This window comes from Lepidochelys kempii, chromosome 1 (genome assembly GCF_965140285.1).
Source record: "Lepidochelys kempii isolate rLepKem1 chromosome 1, rLepKem1.hap1, whole genome shotgun sequence".
NCBI lineage: Eukaryota > Metazoa > Chordata > Testudines > Cheloniidae > Lepidochelys > Lepidochelys kempii.
The window spans coordinates 348,804,405-348,825,319 of record NC_136380.1 but is presented as its reverse complement, the minus strand read 5'-3'; the positions used below and the strand labels follow the sequence as shown (position 1 = coordinate 348,825,319).

The 20,915-nt window shown below is 47.0% G+C and overlaps 1 protein-coding gene across 1 annotated transcript in view; it reads left to right on the top strand.

Annotated features, from left to right (window-relative positions):
• The window catches only part of AHCYL2 (adenosylhomocysteinase like 2), a 493,940-nt gene that overhangs the window by 151,807 nt on the left and 321,218 nt on the right, over nucleotides 1-20,915 (top strand). The gene's annotated exons all lie outside the window — the stretch shown is intronic.

Below are 20,915 nucleotides of genomic sequence, written 5' to 3'. Positions count from 1 at the left end.
TGACTCTTGGGGACACCATTCATTGAGAAGGTCTTTGCTCAGCAATGGGATTCCAGATGTTATTGTTTCTTTCCTGCACTTGCTAGGGCTCTGGCATGTTAACTGTTTACTTCCCATTCGGTATCAGATGCTGATGATGATTACTCAGCAGGGATCAGCAGTGATAAACAAATGCATTTCTCTTCTCTCCCCTGGCTGCAGCTGCGTTGTTACCTGTGCCCATCATCCTCATCAGATTTATTTTTGGAGGAGCTGTGGTTCTTTGCCTTATTTTCCTGCTAGGCTGCTTCATGAAAAGTAAGTATCCAGGAAATGGAGACATTCGATGCTGATAAATGGAGTGTTCAACAAAGCATCTCAGTCTTGGCAAATGCTCTGACATTTCTCACGGTGGCATCCTGGCTGCCAGAGCTGGGTACAAGCAGACTCCTCAGTGCCGGGATCACTGGGTGGACTGTTCTGTGCGATGCAAAGCAGACTAGGGCCAGCTCAATGCTACGAAGTTTGACTGGCGTAAGTTACGTTGGAGGGCAGCTGCTGGTTTCTGTACATTGCTTGGGTGTATGCAGGCTTGCGTCAGCACGGTGCTTACTCCCCATGTGTGGCTGCATCGATAGAAAATGCTGTACGCACAGGGGAGGTGTCCCGGTACACCCCCACGCCGCTGTCTGGTGCAATGCCTTGTGGGACATCAGTGCAGCGCTTTGTGATCATAATGATCTCCTCTGTCAGGGAATGGTAAACGTTCCGCCAACTGGGGGCAGGATGTGTAAAATACCTTTATAAGCCAGGGGATCTCAGCGTTTTTCTTTCTGAGCGCCCCCTCCCCTCACCAACATGCTGTAAAAACTCCATGACCCACCTGTGCCACAACAAACTGTTTTTTCTGCATACAAAAGCCAGGGCCGGCGTGAGGGAGTAGCAAGCCAGGCAGTTGCCCAGGTCCCCACACCGCAGGGGGCCCTGCAAAGCTAAGTTGCTCAGACTTCGGCTTCAGCCCCCGGTGGCAGGGTTCGGGGCCCCAGGCTTCGGCCCTGTGCAGCAGGGCTTCAGCTTTTTGCCCTGAGCCCCAGTGAGTCTAATGCCGGCTCTGCTTGGAGGACCCCCTGCCACCTGCTTGTGGCCCCCCAGAGCGCCCCGGACTCCTGCTTGAGAACTGCTGATTTAAGCTAACCTCAGCCATACCTGGAAGAGTGTTAAATGATTTTATGATGAACACATCTGGAGTATACAAGCAAGCTTGGTAACCAGTACAGATCTGATATGGAAGTACAAGACATGGTGTCAGGAGTAAACTAAGAACAGAGACAAGAAGGAACAAAGCACCAAAGGTTGCAGTATCTCATCAACATGCCTCTCTTCAATGCTCCAGAGCACTTCAACTTTGACAAACCTTCAGAATGGACAGACTGGAAGCAGTATTTTGCAAGATTTTGCATTGCTATCAAGCTGCACGAAGAAACTGGAGATATCTAGGTATTGTCTTTAAGTTATGCTATGGGAAAGCAAGTAGAGCATATCTTTAAATCTTTTGACTTTACTGAAGACAGTTACAAAGATGGCTATGAAAGGGTTCTGGCTATTTTGCTGCTTACTTTACACCTCAGAGAAATGTGGTGTATGAAAGAGCATATTTTCTCCAGAGAATTCAAGAACTGGTGTGTGTGTGGGGGGGGGTAATGTTGAATGTTTTATAAGAGTTCTGCATGCATTGGCTGAAAACTATGATTTGGGGGAATGCAAAACATGAAAATATCAGAGACAGGCTGGTTATTGGGTTAACAGATAAAACCCTTTCACAGCAGCTACAACTGTAGAGAGATTAAACTCTAGCCTCGCCTATACAGAGAGCAGAGTAGTCTGAGATGATGAGACTGCAAAACCTAGAGCAAACTTGACAAACATTGAAAAACCTGAAACTAGTTTAGAAACTGTAAACAGCCACTTGAGTGTTAAAAGTAATTATTATGAACCCCCTGAGGCAAGGAGGGAGCACTCCCAGGCTAAGAGGGACCAATTCCAGCTTGTGTGCACAAGGTGTGGAAAAAGTCATATCCCAAGAGATGATGCATGTCCAGCCAGAGACGCAAGGCATAATACATGAATGAAATATGGATATTTTGCAGCTATTCACTGCACCAAAGCAGTCAGTGAGTTGGCTCGTATTACAGACAACTAAGGGCCATTGTTTCTGGGATCTATCATGTGTGATGACATAGAGCCTGCCTGGAGAGTGAAACTGAATATTCCTGGCAAAACTATTGACTTTAAAATTGACTCAAGGGTGGATGTGACAGTCATCTCAGAAGGGACTTACAGTCACCTTCAACCCCTCTCCGAGCTGAAGCCACCTGACACAGCTCTGACCAGCCCTGGAGGTATATTGAACTGCCTGGGTCAGTGCATCACAGAAATAACTTAGAAAGACAAAAGCTATGCATTGTATGTAGGGTTGTTGTAGCCATGTCAATCCCAGGATATTAGAGAGACAAGGTGGGTGGAGTAATAGCATTTATCGGACCAACTTTTGTTGGTGAGTGAGACAAGCTTTCGAGCTTACACACAGCTCCTCTTCAGGCCTGGGGAACATACTCAGAGCATCTCAGCTAAATCCAAGGTGGAACAGATTGTTTAGCACAAGTAGTTAACATATTTCAAGGGACCAGACAAGGTGAGGTGGCCTGTTAACACCCCTCCAGTCATGGGGGAAAGGAAGGGAGGGGGGGAAAGGTAGCTGCAGGGGGTTGTTAGTGGGTTACAAATTGTTGTAATGAGCCATAAATCAAGTGTCTCTATTCAGTCCATTATTTTTAGTGTCCGGCAAAGTTATGAATTTAAGCTCCCAGGCTCATCTTTTGAAAGCGTTGTGCAGGTTTCCTTTAAGGATGAGGACTGAGAGGTCAGATATAGAGTGATCACTTATAGGGTGATCAGATACAGGGTGGTTTTGACTTTTATCATTTTCTTGTGTGAGTTCATGCGAGAGTGTAGTGATTGTCTGGCTTCACCCACATAGTTGTCTTCGTAGCAGGCCTGCCTGGACCAGCTGTGACACTGAATTCCTTGTACACCGCTGTACAGCCCGTCGATCCCCAGGCTGGAGGAGGCGGGCAGATATCACAGAACGGGAGTAGGCAGCTGCACAGCTGAGCAGGAGCTCACGGAATCATAGAATCATAGAATATCAGGGTTGGAAGGGACCCCAGAAGGTCATCTAGTCCAACCCCCTGCTCAAAGCAGGATCAATTCCCAGTTAAATAATCCCAGCCAGGGCTTTGTCAAGCCTGACCTTAAAAACCTCTAAGGAAGGAGATTCTACCACCTCCCTAGGTAACGCATTCCAGTGTTTCATCACCCTCTTAGTGAAAAAGTTTTTCCTAATATCCAATCTAAACCTCCCCCACTGCAACTTGAGACCATTACTCCTCGTTCTGTCATCTGCTACCATTGAGAACAGTCTAGAGCCATCCTCTTTGGAACCCCCTTTCAGGTAGTTGAAAGCAGCTATCAAATCCCCCCTCATTCTTCTCTTCAGCAGGCTAAACAATCCCAGCTCCCTCAGCCTCTCCTCATAACTCATGTGTTCCAGTCCCCTAATCATTTTTGTTGCCCTTCGCTGGACTCTCTCCAATTTATCCACATCCTTCTTGAAGTGTGAGGCCCAAAACTGGACACAGTACTCCAGATGAGGCCTCACCAATGTCGAATAGAGGGGAACGATCACGTCCCTCGATCTGCTCGCTATGCCCCTACTTATACATCCCAAAATGCCATTGGCCTTCTTGGCAACAAGGGCACACTGGTGACTCATATCCAGCTTCTCGTCCACTGTCACCCCTAGGTCCTTTTCCGCAGAACTGCTGCCTAGCCATTCGGTCCCTAGTCTGTAGCTGTGCATTGGGTTCTTCCGTCCTAAGTGCAGGACCCTGCACTTATCCTTATTGAACCTCATCAGATTCCTTTTGGCCCAATCTTCCAATTGGTCTAGGTCCTTCTGTATCCTATCCCTTCCCTCCAGCGTATCTACCACTCCTCCCAGTTTAGTATCATCCGCAAATTTGCTGAGAGTGCAATCCACACCATCCTCCAGATCATTTATGAAGATATTGAATAAAACCGGCCCCAGGACCGACCCTTGGGGCACTCCACTTGATACCGGCTGCCAACTAGACATGGAGCCATTGATCACTACCCGTTGAGCCCGACAATCTAGCCAGCTTTCTACCCACCTTATAGTGCATTCATCCATCAACTTGCTGACAAGAATACTATGGGAGACCGTGTCAAAAGCTTTGCTAAAGTCAAGAAACAATACATCCACGGAGCGGGTCTCTGAACTGGTGCAGCATAGCCGCCACTCAACTACCACCGCGACTAATTGGACCTCTGAGATGGTTTGTGCTGGGACTATGAGATCTGAGCCTCAAGAAGCCTGGCCAGTTATTACTTGGAACTAAGGGGTTGAGGACGGGCCAGATTTTAAAGGTATTTAGGCACCTGACTCCCATTGAAATCAAATTCCTAATGCAGTGATCTGGCTCACTCGATTTCTTGTATGTAAAATATTTATCTGTAGGGTTTTCATGTTTCTTTTGACTTCCCTTTTCGCTAAAGCAAAAGATCCATCTGGTTCCATATTCCCAAGGCCCCCAAGTGCTGACGAGTGGAGAAGACCCACCTGCAACGTTGCTCTGCCAGGGTTTATTTTAATTTCCCAGAGCCAGAAATAGGAGCCCAGCATGAGCTGTCATTCGGTGTATTTTAGAGAAGGGCCCTTGGACAGGCTGAACCCAGCCCTTGTTGTGGCCCTTGGTACCTGGCAGGTAGGTTGCACATAGGTTGGTTCTCCCGTCAGATGTTAACGGCAAAGCATTTCATGCCATTGTCCCTGTGATTTGGTGGGTAGCTGGGAAAGCTGCCTGATAGGGATTTCCCATCTTATTTCTGAGATGCAAAGTATGCCATACTAAAGGCCAAATGCAGGTTGGGGGTGAGAGGCCCAGGCAGCTCCCATGGGATTGCACCTATTGCTCTTTGAATGTGGGCCTGCAAGCTTGGTTATTTAATTAGCTTTTGCATTTGGCTGTATTTGGAGCTGGTAAATGTCTGCTTCTGTTGGCAGCATTTGTTTTAAGTTAATAATCCCTTGCCGGCTCTTCCTTCCGAGGATCTCAAAGTACTTTACAAACACAAATTTGATTTCCCTACGTGATGGTGAGCTACAGATGGGGAAACTGAGGCAGTGCTGTTCAGTGTTGGCTGGTTTGTAGGACACCTGAACTCGATGAGCAGCAAGGGACGTTGTCACTAACACAAAGGACCATTGCCATCTTCCGGCAGGAGGTAGCCCAGCCAAGCACAAGCCAGTATGTGGCAGTGTGAGTGTCTGAGTGTGATGCTAAAATGGGGGAGCTGCCATATTTCTAACTAGACTCAAAGAGCTGCAGTGAACCAGAGGGCTCCTAATGCAGTCATCCAGTGAGATAGAGCGTGAGCAGAAAATGCTCCCTCTGAACTCAGACGTGCAAGGCCTATGTGACAACTGGAACATCCAGGAGAATTCAGCCTGGTTCCTGGTTATACCAAAAGATGAGACCTTGAGGGAGTCGGGGTCACCAGGCCTATTCAAGGAGGATTGAACCAAGACAAGCGAAAAGAGCATGCGGGAACTGAGCCCCCAGGTGGCCTGCCATTAACTTTTCAAGGCCACCATGAGAGCAAATCTTAGGACTAACTAAGTCATTGCACCGTAATGGTGCAGAGATCTACTCAGCACAGCTGGGAATGGGCACCAGAGAACTGGTTCCAGATTCCTGAGGCTAGGGCCCAATCTGTGCAGGCCCTGGCATGTGTTAGAGCTGCCTAGGGGTTGCTCAGACTTCTGAAGTCATGGGAGACGTGCTGATTTACACCGAGCTGAAAATCTGGCCCCGTGTTGTCCTTCCTTTGCCTAAAGTGGGGCTGAATTTATCCGGTGGTTGAAATGGCCGTTCTGCCACTTGCCAGACACACTCCATGATCGGGAAGCACCCATCCCATGCTAATTAAGGATCATGTTTCGAACGAGCTCAGATTTGCTCAGTCAGCTCTTGTGCACTGAAAACTAGTGCATTTCTAAGGCCATGGCTACACTACAAGGCTTTTAGCGACCCGGTGCTGCAACAGTAACACTTCCACTAGGCCACGGATGTGATGGAGGGAACATCGAGCCCCCAGAGGTGACAGTTCTTCCTCTTCCGACGATAGCCACAGTTCTGGGCAATCTTGTCACTGAACAACACGGAGAACAGCCATTTGTGGCTGCGGCATTAAATATCGCTTGGCAATTTGGCTAAAATACGGTATCACCATGATACATACAGTCACGCCTCCAAATCATCCACAGGTAGCCAAATGTAGTAGATGCTTGCCCACACCAGCCTGTCTATTACATTGTGCACTTCATACTATTCCAGAGTCAGTAATTGCCAGCATGAAAATTCAACATATTAACCTTCAGTGCAGTACAACGTTTGCACTATGGCAAGCCTGCAGAAATCAGTTGTAAATTGGAACCCACAGTACAGGATGCAGTTAATCCAATAAAAGATATGACCTCATATTACCATGTGATTAGGGGAAAACAGAATTATACCTTGGATTAGTCCAACCAGCCAGCAGGTTTTCTTTTGTGATGATGACAAATCTGGACCGGGGATGGGAGATCAATTTTCGCTGGAGATCGTATTGTGTGATTGGATCAAGGCAACCTGAGAGACTGGAATGTATGGTCCAAGTCAATTACACCGGACCAAGAATGGACAAAGCAGAGCAGAAACCAGAGATGGATGGCAAGAACCACGAAGAATGAAACCCTGAGGAACATGAGCCAAAGTGCTGGGTGGAAACCGATGCCAGGCTCATAACAGGAGCGGGGAAGATGACTCCCTGTCGCTATGGAGTCATCACAGATGAATTACCTCATCCAGTGGCTACTGCTTGTGTGAAATCCATCACACGCTACTCTGAGTTATTTATAGATGGAGCTGATTTGGGGGGTTTCTCCCATCCCCCTCTACACTGATTTTAAAGGAGACAATGATTAAATGAGAACTGAGGTCGGGTCTGCACTACAGACTTATCTCAGTATAACTGAGTCACTCGGGGGTGTGAAAGATCCACCCCCCCGAGCGACATAGTAATAGCAACCAAACCCGTGGTGTGGACAGCACTAAGTCAATGGGAGAGCTTCTCCCCTCGACACAGCTACTGCCTCTCGGGGAGGTGGATTAATGATGCCGATGGGACAGCCCTCTCCATTCGGCACAGGAGCATCTTCAGTACAGCGATCTGGCAGCACAACTCCATCGGTGCAGAGCATTTTTAGTGTAGACCTGCCCTGCTCAGAATTCCTGTTATGTTCCAAGCACCACCTGCTGGTCAAGAAATAGAACTGGAAATATTCCCACTAATCTAACCCAAAAGGAAGTAATTCTTCACACAACGCACAGTCAACCTGTGGAACTCCTTGCCAGAGGATGTTGTGAAGGCCAAGGCTATAACAGGGTTCAAAAAAGAACTAGATAAGTTCATGGAGGAAAGGTCCATTAATGGCTATGAGCCAGGATGGGCAGGGATGGCGTCACTAGCCTCTGTTTGCCAGAAGCTAGGAATGGGCGACAGGTGATAGATCACTTGGTGATTACCTGTTCTGTTCATTCCCTCTGGGGCACCTGGCATTGGCCACTGTCAGAAGACAGGATACTGGGCTAGATGGACCTTTGGTTTGACCTAGTATGGCCATTCTTATGTTCCTATGTAATCTGCATATTCCCCAATAAAGGCATGATGAGAAGAAATAGCTAACAGTTATTGCTCTGTTTGTTTTAATTTGTTTCCTATTACAGTCCTGGTATAACTATGGTTTTATGTTGGAACTTCATATTTTGGTTGAAAAGATAAGCTTTAAAACGAGTAACCATACCATGCAAAGAAGTCAGGGAAAGAGAAACAGATTTAAAAGGCCAACCCAAAGAGTCAAGGTAAACTTCGCCTTGGGATGGATGCTGCTGTTGATTTGATGTCTGCCTTGTATGAGACAAGTTGGAAAGGGGGTGCATGTTGAGATCTGTTGATTCTAGCCACACAGGGTATGGGAGTTTTCAGTGAAAATCTCGGCGAAAGCACGTTCTGCCTGAAAAGACTTGTTTGGAATCCAAGACAAAGGCTCCCTCCCTAGTTCTGTTTTGTCCCCAAAATGCTGCTCATTCCAGTCTGAAGCTTCCTGTTATCATGAGTTCATGGACCACTCATTCTGGCTAGTGATCCCTCAGAGTCCTGAATCCATGTACGTATTCTGATTGCACTCTGGTCTTGCTGGCTGCCTAGGTGTTCCCATGTCTTTTGCTGAGGTCCTCTGGAATCTGCACTGGAAGGTAACACCTGTGCATTGACTGAGAATTAATAAATTGGTCAAATACCAGAGAAAATAGTTGTTGCATAAGTTATTGTGTAAATATGTGTCCCAATCCTGCAAAGACCACTTGAGCAGAATCAGTGAAGCGCCTTGCAGGGTCTACCTGTGTGATGCTATTTGCAGGATCGGGGCCATGTTCGAGCAGCTCCAGAGTTGGATGAATACCAGAAAAATTGAATTCTTAAATAAATTCAGCCCCCAAACTGGCAAAAATTTGTCAGCTCATGGACTGGACAATGACTCTTCAGCCAGGTCTAGTGAAAAGGTCTGTGGCCTAGTGGAAAGAGCACTGGACTGGGACTCAGGAGAACTGGAGTCTATTCCTGGCTCAGCTTCCTGAGTGAGCATGAGCAAGTCACATCACTTCATCTCCCCATGCCTCAGTTTCCCCATGTATAAGAAAGGTATAATGATATTGGGCTCCTTGGCAAAGCGCTTTGCGATCGACTGATGAAAAGCTCTACCAAAGAGCTAGGTATTGTCTATATAGGATATAACACACTCCTCTTGTGACGGGGTGTACAAACCCCACACTGGGCCACAAGGTGTTAAGGAACTACTCTGGACCCCACCCCTCCACACCTGGAGCAAATCCTCCATCTGGAGGAGGAGTTAAAAGGCAGGGGAACAGCTCATTTGGGGGCAGACCAGGGAAGAGAACAGACCTGCAGCTCCAGCAGAGGAGAATGAAGGGAAGGCGAATCTCTCCCTAAGACACCTGCCCGGAGGTCCCTCCAAGGAAAGACCTGCCTCAGAGACAGCCAGAGAGGGAAGCACGCCACTCTCCTGCTCCTAGGAACTCTGGACTTTGGGAATTCCCTTTATTTGTTGTTTGGACTACCCCAGCAGGGAAAGCCCTGGGCCTGAGCTGGCCCAGGAGATGGGGGGGGGTCATAACCTGGAAGGAGAAAAAGAGCTACCAGTGCATGACAGCACCGGAAAGTGCCTTGTGGTCAGCAGATGCCCTGCACACTGCCTTAACCGAGACAGTGACTTTGGGACAATAGCCGGGGGCGGAGACAGGAAGTGAGCTGGGGGGCGGGGGGCACACTTGAGCAGCCTCAGCCATCAGATCATAGATAGTCCTCAAAGGGCCCTGGGTGGGAGCCCGATGGAGTGGGAGGTAGCAGCCTTAGTCTGATCACTAGGTGCCACTACCCGACCAACCAACCCCTGAGTGAGGACCGTCAGACCCCTAAATATACACCTATTGCCATGACGCTAGGCGGTGGGTGTGGGGGACTGAACAGGCCAGTTGTTAAACTCTAATACAATTAAAACATCAGGACAGGTGCACAAAATGTTACAAACTGCCACAGGGGCTGAAGGGCCGGCTGCAGTCAGGACTCAATACCACTGATGATGTGAGTGGGTCACTTTGCCGAAGTTTGTTTTGCTCCCTGTAAGGGTGATTTTGCCACCAGAGTGGCACAGAACAGCTGTACCAGGGCTGAGAAAGTGTCCCATCATCTCTGCCATTCGCACTATAAGGGGATTTTGCACGTGTCCAGCTTCTGTTGATGGTCGCTCACCATTTCAGCCACCAATAGCAGCCATCCTTCTGAACAACACGGCAACTCCTTTAGGGCCTGATCCAAGCCCAGTGAAGTCAATAGGAGTCTTTCCATTTATGGAAAGCCAGAAAGCCAAATGGCATTGGCTGGCCCCATGGGGATCAGTTCCTGGTCCTACGTTATTTAACATCTTTATAAGTGAAAACATAAAATCATCACTGAGATCGGTCCAATAAAAGATATGACCTCACCCACCTTGTCTCCCTAATATCCTGGGACCGACCCAGCGACGACTGCACTGCATACGTTTGGCAGATGCCACAGACGTTGGGGGCGTGGTAAATAATGAAGAGGACAGGTCACTGACACAGAGCGATGTGGATTGCTAGGTAAACTGGGCCCAAGTGAACAATATGCGTTTTAATACAGACTAACTTGAAGGGGAAAGGAGTCCAGGAGAGCTGGCTGTATTTCAAGGAATCCCTGTTGAGGTTACAGGGACAAACCATCCCGATGAGTCGAAAGAATAGTAAATATGGCAGGCGACCAACTTGGCTTAATGGTGAAATCCTAGCGGATCTTAAACATAAAAAAGAAGCTTACAAGAAGTGGAAGGTTGGACATATGACCAGGGAAGAGTATAAAAATATTGCTCGGGCATGTAGGAATGATATCAGGAGGGCCAAATCGCACCTGGAGCTGCAGCTAGCCAGAGATGTCAAGAGTAACAAGAAGGGTTTCTTCAGGTATGTTGGCAACAAGAAGAAAGCCAAGGAATGTGTGGGCCCCTTACTGAATGAGGGAGGCAACCTAGTGACAGAGGATGTGGAAAAAGCTAATGTACTCAATGCTTTTTTTGCCTCTGTTTTCACTAACAAGGTCAGCTCCCAGACTGCTGCGCTGGGCATCACAAAATGCGGAAGAGATGGCCAGCCCTCTGTGGAGATAGAGGCGGTTAGGGACTATTTAGAAAAGCTGGACGTGCACAAGTCCATGGGGCCGGACGAGTTGCATCCGAGAGTGCTGAAGGAATTGGCGGCTGTGATTGCAGAGCCACTGGCCATTATCTCTGAAAACTCGTGGCGAACCGGGGAAGTCCCGGATGACTGGAAAAAGGCTAATGTAGTGCCAATCTTTAAAAAAGGGAAGAAGGAAGATCCTGGGAACTACAGGCCAGTCAGCCTCACCTCAGTCCCTGGAAAAATCATGGAGCAGGTCCTCAAAGAATCAATCCTGAAGCACTTGCATGAGAGGAAAGTGATCAGGAACAGCCAGCATGGATTCACCAAGGGAAGGTCATGCCTGACTAATCTAATCGCCTTTTATGATGAGATTACTGGTTCTGTGGATGAAGGGAAAGCAGTGGATGTATTGTTTCTTGACTTTAGCAAAGCTTTTGACACGGTCTCCCATAGTATTCTTGTCAGCAAGTTAAGGAAGTATGGGCTGGATGAATGCACTATAAGGTGGGTAGAAAGCTGGCTAAATTGTCGGGCTCAACGGGTAGTGATCAATGGCTCCATGTCTAGTTGGCAGCCGGTATCAAGTGGAGTGCCCCAGGGGTCGGTCCTGGGGCCGGTTTTATTCAATATCTTCATAAATGATCTGGAGGATGGTGTGGATTGCACTCTCAGCAAATTTGCGGATGATACTAAACTGGGAGGAGTGGTAGATACGCTGGAGGGGAGGGATAGGATACAGAAGGACCTAGACAAATTGGAAGATTGGGCCAAAAGGAATCTGATGAGGTTCAATAAGGATAAGTGCAGGGTCCTGCACTTAGGACGGAAGAACCCAATGCACAGCTACAGACTAGGGACCGAATGGCTAGGCAGCAGTTCTGCGGAAAAGGACCTAGGGGTGACAGTGGACGAGAAGCTGGATATGAGTCACCAGTGTGCCCTTGTTGCCAAGAAGGCCAATGGCATTTTGGGATGTATAAGTAGGGGCATAGCGAGCAGATCGAGGGACGTGATCGTTCCCCTCTATTCGACATTGGTGAGGCCTCATCTGGAGTACTGTGTCCAGTTTTGGGCCTCACACTTCAAGAAGGATGTGGATAAATTGGAGAGAGTCCAGCGAAGGGCAACAAAAATGATTAGGGGACTGGAACACATGAGTTATGAGGAGAGGCTGAGGGAGCTGGGATTGTTTAGCCTGCTGAAGAGAAGAATGAGGGGGGATTTGATAGCTGCTTTCAACTACCTGAAAGGGGGTTCCAAAGAGGATGGCTCTAGACTGTTCTCAATGGTAGCAGATGACAGAACGAGGAGTAATGGTCTCAAGTTGCAGTGGGGGAGGTTTAGATTGGATATTAGGAAAAACTTTTTCACTAAGAGGGTGGTGAAACACTGGAATGCGTTACCTAGGGAGGTGGTAGAATCTCCTTCCTTAGAGGTTTTTAAGGTCAGGCTTGACAAAGCCCTGGCTGGGATGATTTAACTGGGAATTGGTCCTGCTTTGAGCAGGGGGTTGGACTAGATGACCTTCTGGGGTCCCTTCCAACCCTGATATTCTATGATTCTATGATTCTATGAAATGTAAATGTCTGCATCTAGGAACAAAGAACTTCGGCCAGACATACCGGATGCGGACTCTATCCAGGAAGCAGTGACTCCGAAAAGGCTTTGGAGGTTACTGTAGATAATCAGCTGAATGTGAGCTCCCAATGTGGCACTGTGGTGGAAAGAGCTAATGGGATCCTGGGATGCCATAAACAAGGGAATCTGGAGTAGGAGCAGAGAGGTGATTTTACCCCTGTACTTGGCACTGGTGCGACCACCACTGGGATCCTGTGTCCAGTTCTGGTGTCCACACTTCAAGAAGGATGTTGTTAAGCTGGAGAGAGTTCAAAGAAGAGCCATAAGAACAATTAAAGGATTAAAAAACCTGCTGTACAGTGATAGATTCAAGGAGCTTAATCTATTTCGCTTAACAAAGAGAAGGTTAAACTGTAATCAAGGGGTGACTTGATCACAACCTATAAGTACCTACCTGAGGGACAAATATTTAATAATGGGCTGTTCAGTCTAGCAGAGAAAGGTCTAATGTGAACCAATGGCAGGAAGTTGAAGCTGGACACTCCAACAGGAAATAAGGTGTAAATTTTTAATAGTGAGAGTAATGAACCACTGGAACAATTTACCAAGGGTCATGATGGATTCCATCACTGACCATTTTAAAATCCTGACTGGATATTTCTCTAGAAGATCTACTCTAGGAATTATTTTGGGGAAGTTCTATGGCCTGTATCATGCAGGAGGTCAGACTAGAGGATCACAATTCTCTCTTCTGCCTGAGAATTGATAAATCTCTGAAACCTGACAGACATAGGCTGTGATCCTGGCACTGGCTCTATACAGGTTTGAGACGGTAGTCTGGAAATCTCAGCCCAAATAAGGAAAGTTATGTTTTAAATGTGGCATAGAAAGAACTTTCTCCCAGCAGGCAGCTGACCCACCAGGAAATGTCTGTACCTGCTGCGGGCGGATCTGGAGCTCCAGATGGGTCATCTCAGGACCCATATGTAAATCCGTGGTAGAGATCATCCTCGAATCAAGGGATTGCTGAGGATGACGATGATTTTTCTAACTAAGGAACAGTCAGTAAATGTCCTTGGTTGGTGCCTCGTCCTCTGTAATACGGTTTCTATGATACAGTTACTATCGAGTTAGTAGAAAGCAACCTTGGGAGTGTAACTGTGTAACTGCTCCTTTAAATTGCGAATAGTCTGCTGGGGGCATCTGCCATTTTGTGTTCCTTTCCCATGCTGCCTGTTGGCCAGAGGATAATAAACACACTGTGCTCTCTCTCACAGAAGCTGTGCATTTGGTCTTTCTTCTTGTGTTGTTTTCCCCTTTAATCTAAAGTAAATCATGTTCTCCCATTTCCAGCCTGGATTTTCCACTTCCTTACACTTTGTGTTGTCAACCGCCCCCCCCCCCGCATTGTAAACTATGGGCCCAGTGAGTATAAAGTGCTATAAAATCCACACTCTCCATTCGTGCACAGGTATAAATGACAACACAAGATGCAGGACAATGAAGACTCAGGCCCCCTAGTGCCAAGTGGCTGACCTGGCCTAAGACACGAGTCCGATGTTGTGTGTTTCCCTGGAAATAATTGTTGCTATCACTAAAACTTAAAGCAATGTAAGGCATTTCACTCTGGTCCTGCTCTACATGTCAGTTGTGATGTTATTAGTGAATGTACGGGAAACCCAGAACCCTGAAATCGGGCGTTGGTTAGCAGGAAGCTTTCAGTTTTTATAGCCCTTTGATCTTTTGGGGAGTAATTCTGGGGTAGGCAATCTAGCCTGATGGAGACGGGCTGTTTCCTTCCCACTGGACTCTGTAATGAATGCTGAGTTAACAGTCCCACGTGACAGTGGACGAGAGGCTGAAATATGGATGATCTGCAGCCTTTAGTCACGGATTTATGGGCCAAAATGTGACACAAAATATCAAACCAGGAGTTATCGTTTTGCACCAGAGCAGAGCCATAAACCATCCTCTGGGACTTTCTTTTGCTGACTCAGGTTTGTTCAACTTTATGCCTCATCCTTCCCTCCCCAAGAAGCTGTCGAATCAGCTGCACCCGGATTCACTTGGCCCTGTGTGAAAATGCACCGGCCTGGTGTGCTGACAGCAATGGAGAAATTCTCAGCTCTAAGCACTTAGAAAGGTAATTAAAGGAAACCATTAATGCCGCTCTGTGCACGGTTTAATTTTACTCCAGGTAATGGGAATGACTCAGCCATGTATAGCCTGGCACAGCGTTTTTCAGGTGGTGAGGTAACCAATCCGTGTCATCAGGAGAAATTGGAGTGAGAGCCCGTTTAATACTCATTGAGACACTTTTGGTATGATATAAATAATGAGCCAAAGTTCCTAGATTTAATCCCCAACTGACCTCACCCCAACCCTCCATCTATCTTTTTAAAGTGATCCTCACAAGGTAAAAATTATAGCCTAAAACCTCCAAATTCCTTGTCTGTTACTAATAACACCTCAGATTGTTCAAACTGAGTGGTTTTTAAAACCTCATCTGCAGTTTTGCCTCTGCAGTATTGCTAACTCCAAATCACGAGTCAGACCCTGGACATCTTCAGATGGGCTCAAAAATGCTGAAATTCCAAAAAATCATAAATGTGGGGTTCTTTTTATTTGTCTTCTGATGTTGGAGACTTTAGGGTTCACACCCCCTGGGGTTTTTCTCTGCAGCCAGGAGGGCTGGAAATTTACTTTTTTTGTTTAATGAAAGCTGAGATTTTCAGATAGCCACATGATTCCAGCAATCAAGGACTTTAAGAACCCCCCGCCCAGCCCCGACCCCAATTGCAAGACTCTTGAGACCATTGCAAGAATGGGCAATGCTGCATCTGCAGTTTCGTTAACTCTTTTGCATTTTCTCAGCTGGGATACTGAGTCCAGAATGGTAAATTTCATCTTCTTTCTCAGACCAGTTTCACATCCTGATTCTCAGGCACTGGCATAATGCTGATCCATTTCAGCGCCCAGCCCCTCTGGGGGCTGTTGACATATAAATGTACTTTACATTAAAAGGAATATAAAAACATTTCTCTTCACAATGTGCTTTGTGCCAGTTGGACAGCATCAATATTTAGGCCACTTCTCCTTTATTAAAGAAAAGGCTATACAAAATTTCAAATGACAACAAAGCAGAAGTCATCCCAGCCAAACGCAGCTCTGATACATCAAATATCCCCTTCATAAAAATGCCCCTCAAAAGACTCTGCAGCAAGGACTTTTAGTAAAAAAATTCCCACTGGTGATAACTCATTGGGAATATTTTGCTAAAATCCCCAAGGCCTACGTGACATGGCTGTACAGTGTCTCCAAAAGGAGACTCTCCTTTAGCTCAGGTCAAGGGCACCAGAACAGAGGGACCAGGGGGCCATGCTAGCCATAAGTGTGAGTGATGGGGGTGAGGGGGCAGAGAGGAGCAAATGGGGGTGGGGCCTCAGGGAATGGGGCCATGGTTCGGGTGCCTGTAGCCCCCCCCCCCCATACCTGTAGGGTGCTTCTGCCACTCCTGGCTCAGGTGTCAGGGCCCTGAGATTTTGGAGCAGGACAATCTGTGGCCAGCATCGTGGCATCTGTGGAGCCCCAGACAGCAATGGAGGTGTCTGATTCCAACTATATTCATAATAAAGAATGAGGGAAGAGAAATACGGAGAGTATGGAATTACATTTATTTTAAAAGTTTCCTAAGCCTTTAAAATCTCCTTGGCTGCTTTGTCTTAGGATCTCCTTGGCTCGAGCCCCAGAATTGCTGAAGTCACCAGCCTCATGGCCCTGTTGTGATTCTCTCATTAACACAGTTCAATTACAAAATAAAGTTCTGCGTCTCAGATCGCTTTCCAGGCCCTGCGTGAAGCGATGGCCTTTGCAGTGAAATGAGGATCTCAAACTTATTTGTACCCATTTTGTATGAAATATCCTTCTGCTACCTCCTAAATGCAGCTGTGCCCTAGACGCGGGAATGTACACATCACAACCTGCAGCACGTTGCAACAGGTTTGCTTAAAAATCTGTTGTTGGTTCTTTAATGATTTTCTAACCCATTTCAAGGTGCGGCGTCCGGAGTCTGTCTTTATCCTGCTGCAGAAACTCGTTCCTTGATTTTGGAGTTCAGAGGTAGAGTTTGCCAAGGAAAGCTCAAGCGTCCCACTCCCTTACCCCAGGTTTACACCCGTGTCCCCCATTGACTTCACTGGAGTTCCTCTGATTTAGACTGGTGTATATTGAGAGGAGAATCAGGCTCTGCTTGTGGGTTTCCTTCATGGCTGAATGCAAAAGTGACTGGCAGGGACGTGTAGGTTAGAGGAGTTGTAATAATCTGCGGCCATAACAGACCTCTTGGCTGTCAGGTGCTGTGCACACCACCACCATATGGGCTTTGCAGTTGTCGGCAGGCATGAAACTCAGGTTATTCTGCTCCATTAACAAGGGAGGCTAATCGTTAGCAGCAATATGCACAGCAAACATGCCTAAATTGGAGCAGAATCATCATCTGCGATATAGCAGATGGCAGAGACAGCAGGGCTAGAACACCAGACTGGGACCTGTATTCTTTGCACACTGTTACTCCACATTTAAGATGATGGTAGCTTTGATCCCCATTGTAGAACTTCCATGAGAGGAATTTGGCTCACGGGTCTGCCACTGACCAATCTCTTGTGTAGAAGAGCGCTCTAAATAGCAAATTATCCTGGGGGTAGCCGGTGGCTCTCTGACAGCTTAAATGAATGGAGAATCTGTGGAAGCATATGAGGATCAAGAGAGGGTGATCCCTTACTCCGGGCATCCCAGGGCATTGCCGGTCGTTGCCATTTATTGCCAAGTGATGTTTGATGTTCTTAAAGTCCTAGCCCCTAGGGGCCTGTGATTATGTGAGAATCTCATTTGTTTTTCTTCTTTAAGTACATTTCTCACCTTGGTCATGGTTGGAGAGAAAAACTTGCAGACATGACCCCCGGAAGCTCAGAAATCAGAAGGAAAATAAAAAGACCCAAAACTGTATTATTTTTAATGATTTTTAAGCCAATTTTTTTTTAACACTTAGGATTGGGATAACAAGTCAATTCCATAGCCCTCTCACTCTACCGAGTGACCACTGTTTCTGTTAAACTGTAAGTGTCACAGTGCAGGGATGGTCTCTGCCTGTGTCTTGTACAGCAATGGTTCTCAACCAGGGGTACGCATAGTGACTGGCAGGGACATGTAGGGCAGAAGAGCAGAAGCCGAAAGAGGGAAGAAGGAGTGGGAGAAAGAAGAAGCGGAGAGGGGGGCAGACAAAGGCGGAGAGATCTTCCAATGGGTACATCAGCTCATCCAGATATTTGCCTAATTTTACAACAGGCTACATAAAATGCACTAGCGAAGTCAGTACAAACTAAAATTTCATACAGTCAGTGGCTTGTTTATATTGCTCTATCTACGATACACTGAAATGTAAGTACAGTATTTATATTCAAATCCATTTATTTTACAACAGGGTGGATTTGATTTAAATCAAACTGATTTAAATCATGATTTAAATCACTAGTCAGGAAGACTCGATTTAATCATGGTTTTCTACGTAACAGTGCATTCTTGTTGGTTGTTATAACCTTAATACATATTCTTCACAACTCAGAGATAGATGTAGGTTTCATTTTTAGAAGGTACACGCTATACATTTTTAAACAGTGATTTATTTTGAAAACTTTTCAGATTAGTTTTACAGCTATATCATAAAATGAATGATTGGTTATTTCATTTATCAAAGGTCATTGAAGCAGGTATTTATGAAGTCATTGGGAGGTGCACTATCTCCAATTCAACAAGTTAATCATTAATATTTGGAGGATTTTCTTGCCATGCTGTATTAGGAGGAGAACATCACCAGACAGACATTTAAATTGTTTTATTTAACTAAAACAACAACATTAAGTATTCTGGATTATTTTCAACAGCAAACATAACATTTTAACGAAACAAGCATATGTCCCTCGCTTCTCACATTTATCTCCAGACTTCTTCTCCTGGTCCAGATCTATTCTGCCCCCAACAATCTTCTATTCATTGAACTTTTTGAAACTTTGCACTTTTAGAGAGAGGTAAGGGATTGACTCTGTGTACACAAATTTTCAGAGGGACAATAGGGTTGAGGTCTAGTATTTCTCACTTCTCTATATTTATTTATTTTAGAACAGTTTTGCGGTTAACAAGCATGTTATCTCTGGAGACACAAATCCACAGTTTGAGAACTGCAAAACTAAGCATCTCTGATGGTATCTTCTAGACTGAGCACTGAGTCCCATTGGGTAGATAGAAAGATTAACCTAAATAATCTATACAGAAGCTGCTGGAACCCCTTAAAATTGGGTCCCTAATCCATGAACTATTTGTAAGCGGGGCAATAGTCCCACTATTGTGGGGAACTTTCCTGGCTTCTGCACTACCCCGGGGAAGTGGGCTAGTGAAAGGATCTGAGTCCTCGCTCCCACCTCCTTTACCCAGTGGCCTCCCTGCCCTTGAGGACTCCCCTTCCACTCTCCTGTCTGGCAGAGTCCTCGTAACCCCAACAAGGCTGGGCCCAGGATTCCTGGGAGGCTCGACCCCCAACCCTGCTGTGGTCAACTAGGACAGGGGCTAGGGTGTCCCCACTAGGGTGTCCCACCCCTCTCTCTGCACTGGGCACTTCTCTGACCCACTGACCATTACATACAAGTTAAAGCAAATGCAAGTTAATTAATCAACAATTAATTGTAAAAAGAATAAGGAAAAATGGGAGAGGTTAAAGGAAACACATCACCCCGCTCTGTGGCAGGGAACATCACAAACAGTGTCTCTGGAACGTCAGGGCAGTTCACAGTCTGTTCCTTGTAAGTCCCAGGCCTTGTGCTGCAGGGATGCTGTGGGTTGGACACTCGCTATGGTGGTGGCCACACGCTCTCAGGCTCTAAGTGGTAGGACCCTTCTTCCCAGTGTCACCCCCGCCCCGTCGGGGTTACGATCCAAGTCTGGCCTGCAGAGCCTCTTGGCTGAGACGTCTCCCTGTGCTGGACCTGCTGCCCAGGGTCCCCTCGCTCTCCCCAGCTGCTCACCGCGCCCAGCTCCAGACTGCTCCAGCCCCAGCTGCTCCACTCGGTCTCTGCCGGGCTGCTGCTGCTGCTCTGCCTCCAGCTCCCTGGGCTGCTTCTCTGGCCCCTCTGGCTCTGGTTGCTGCAGCTCTGCTCCCAGGACAGGTCTGCTCTGCAGGCTGCTTCTGTGACTCTGCTCCCAGCACTGACCTGCTTCCTGGGCTGCTTTCTAGCCCCTCTGGCTCTGGTTGCTGCAGCTCTGCTCCCAGGGCCAGTCTGCTCTCTCTGGGCTGTGCCTCTGGCTTTGGGGCTGCAGCTCTGCTCCCAGGACAGGGTCTGCTCTCTCTGGGCTGCTTTTCTGGTCCCTCTGGATCTGGCCCAGCTCTGCTCCCCAGCTTAGCTTGGGCCCCTGCTTCTCCTTAGGTCAGCCCCACTCTGTCTGACCCAGGAAAATCCAACTCACACGGAGAACGAGGACAGGACCTCCCTGGCCTCCTGACTCTCTGATTAGCCTGTCATTCAGGCTGACCAGGAGCATTGGCCTCTCCCCATTGTTCCTGAGGACTATCAGTCTCAGGGTCCTGGTTTCCCATAGACCCTTCCCCTTTTAGTACTGGGAGCTAGCCAACCAAAACACCCCCACTGAATGTTAGTAAGGGGGCAACAGTCCCCTTACATATTGGAACTCATTTACAAAACTTTTCTTAAACGTTACATGAATATATTGTCTCATACTGTAGAATCAGAATTTATAATCCCTATTCTATGATGAGATATCTTTGAGCTACAATGTATCTTAATTAAAACTATCTTGAGACAGGTTTTTTCCTCAAAAAGCATTTTATCAAAAATCCCATTTTTTAAATATTTTTTTTAAAAAAATCATTGATTTTTATCCACCCTGTTTTACCAGCATATGGTAAAAATGAGAACATCAGCATGTTTTCAGCAAGGGTGCGCCGTGACACCTTTGTATTTTATGTCTGATTTTTGTAAGCAAGTCGTTTTTAAGTGAGGTGAAAGTTGGGGTACGCAATCAGAGTCCTGAAAGGGGGACAGGAGCCTGGAAAGGTTGAGAACCCCTGCTGCCCCTGGCAGCGAACGCGAGCACGCTCCTGTGCGGATACCGCAGCTGCAGGATAGCTCAGTGGTTTGAGCTTTGGCCTGCTAAACCCAGGGTTGTGAGTTCAATCCTTGAGGGGGCCATTTAGGGGTATGGGGCAAAAATTGGGGATTGGTCCTGCTTTGAGCAGGGGGTTGGACTAGATGACCTCCTGAGGTCCCTTCCAATCCTGATATTCTATGATTCTATGATCTTACACAGTGGCAGCTGCCCCGAGATCCCCGTGCAGCTAGG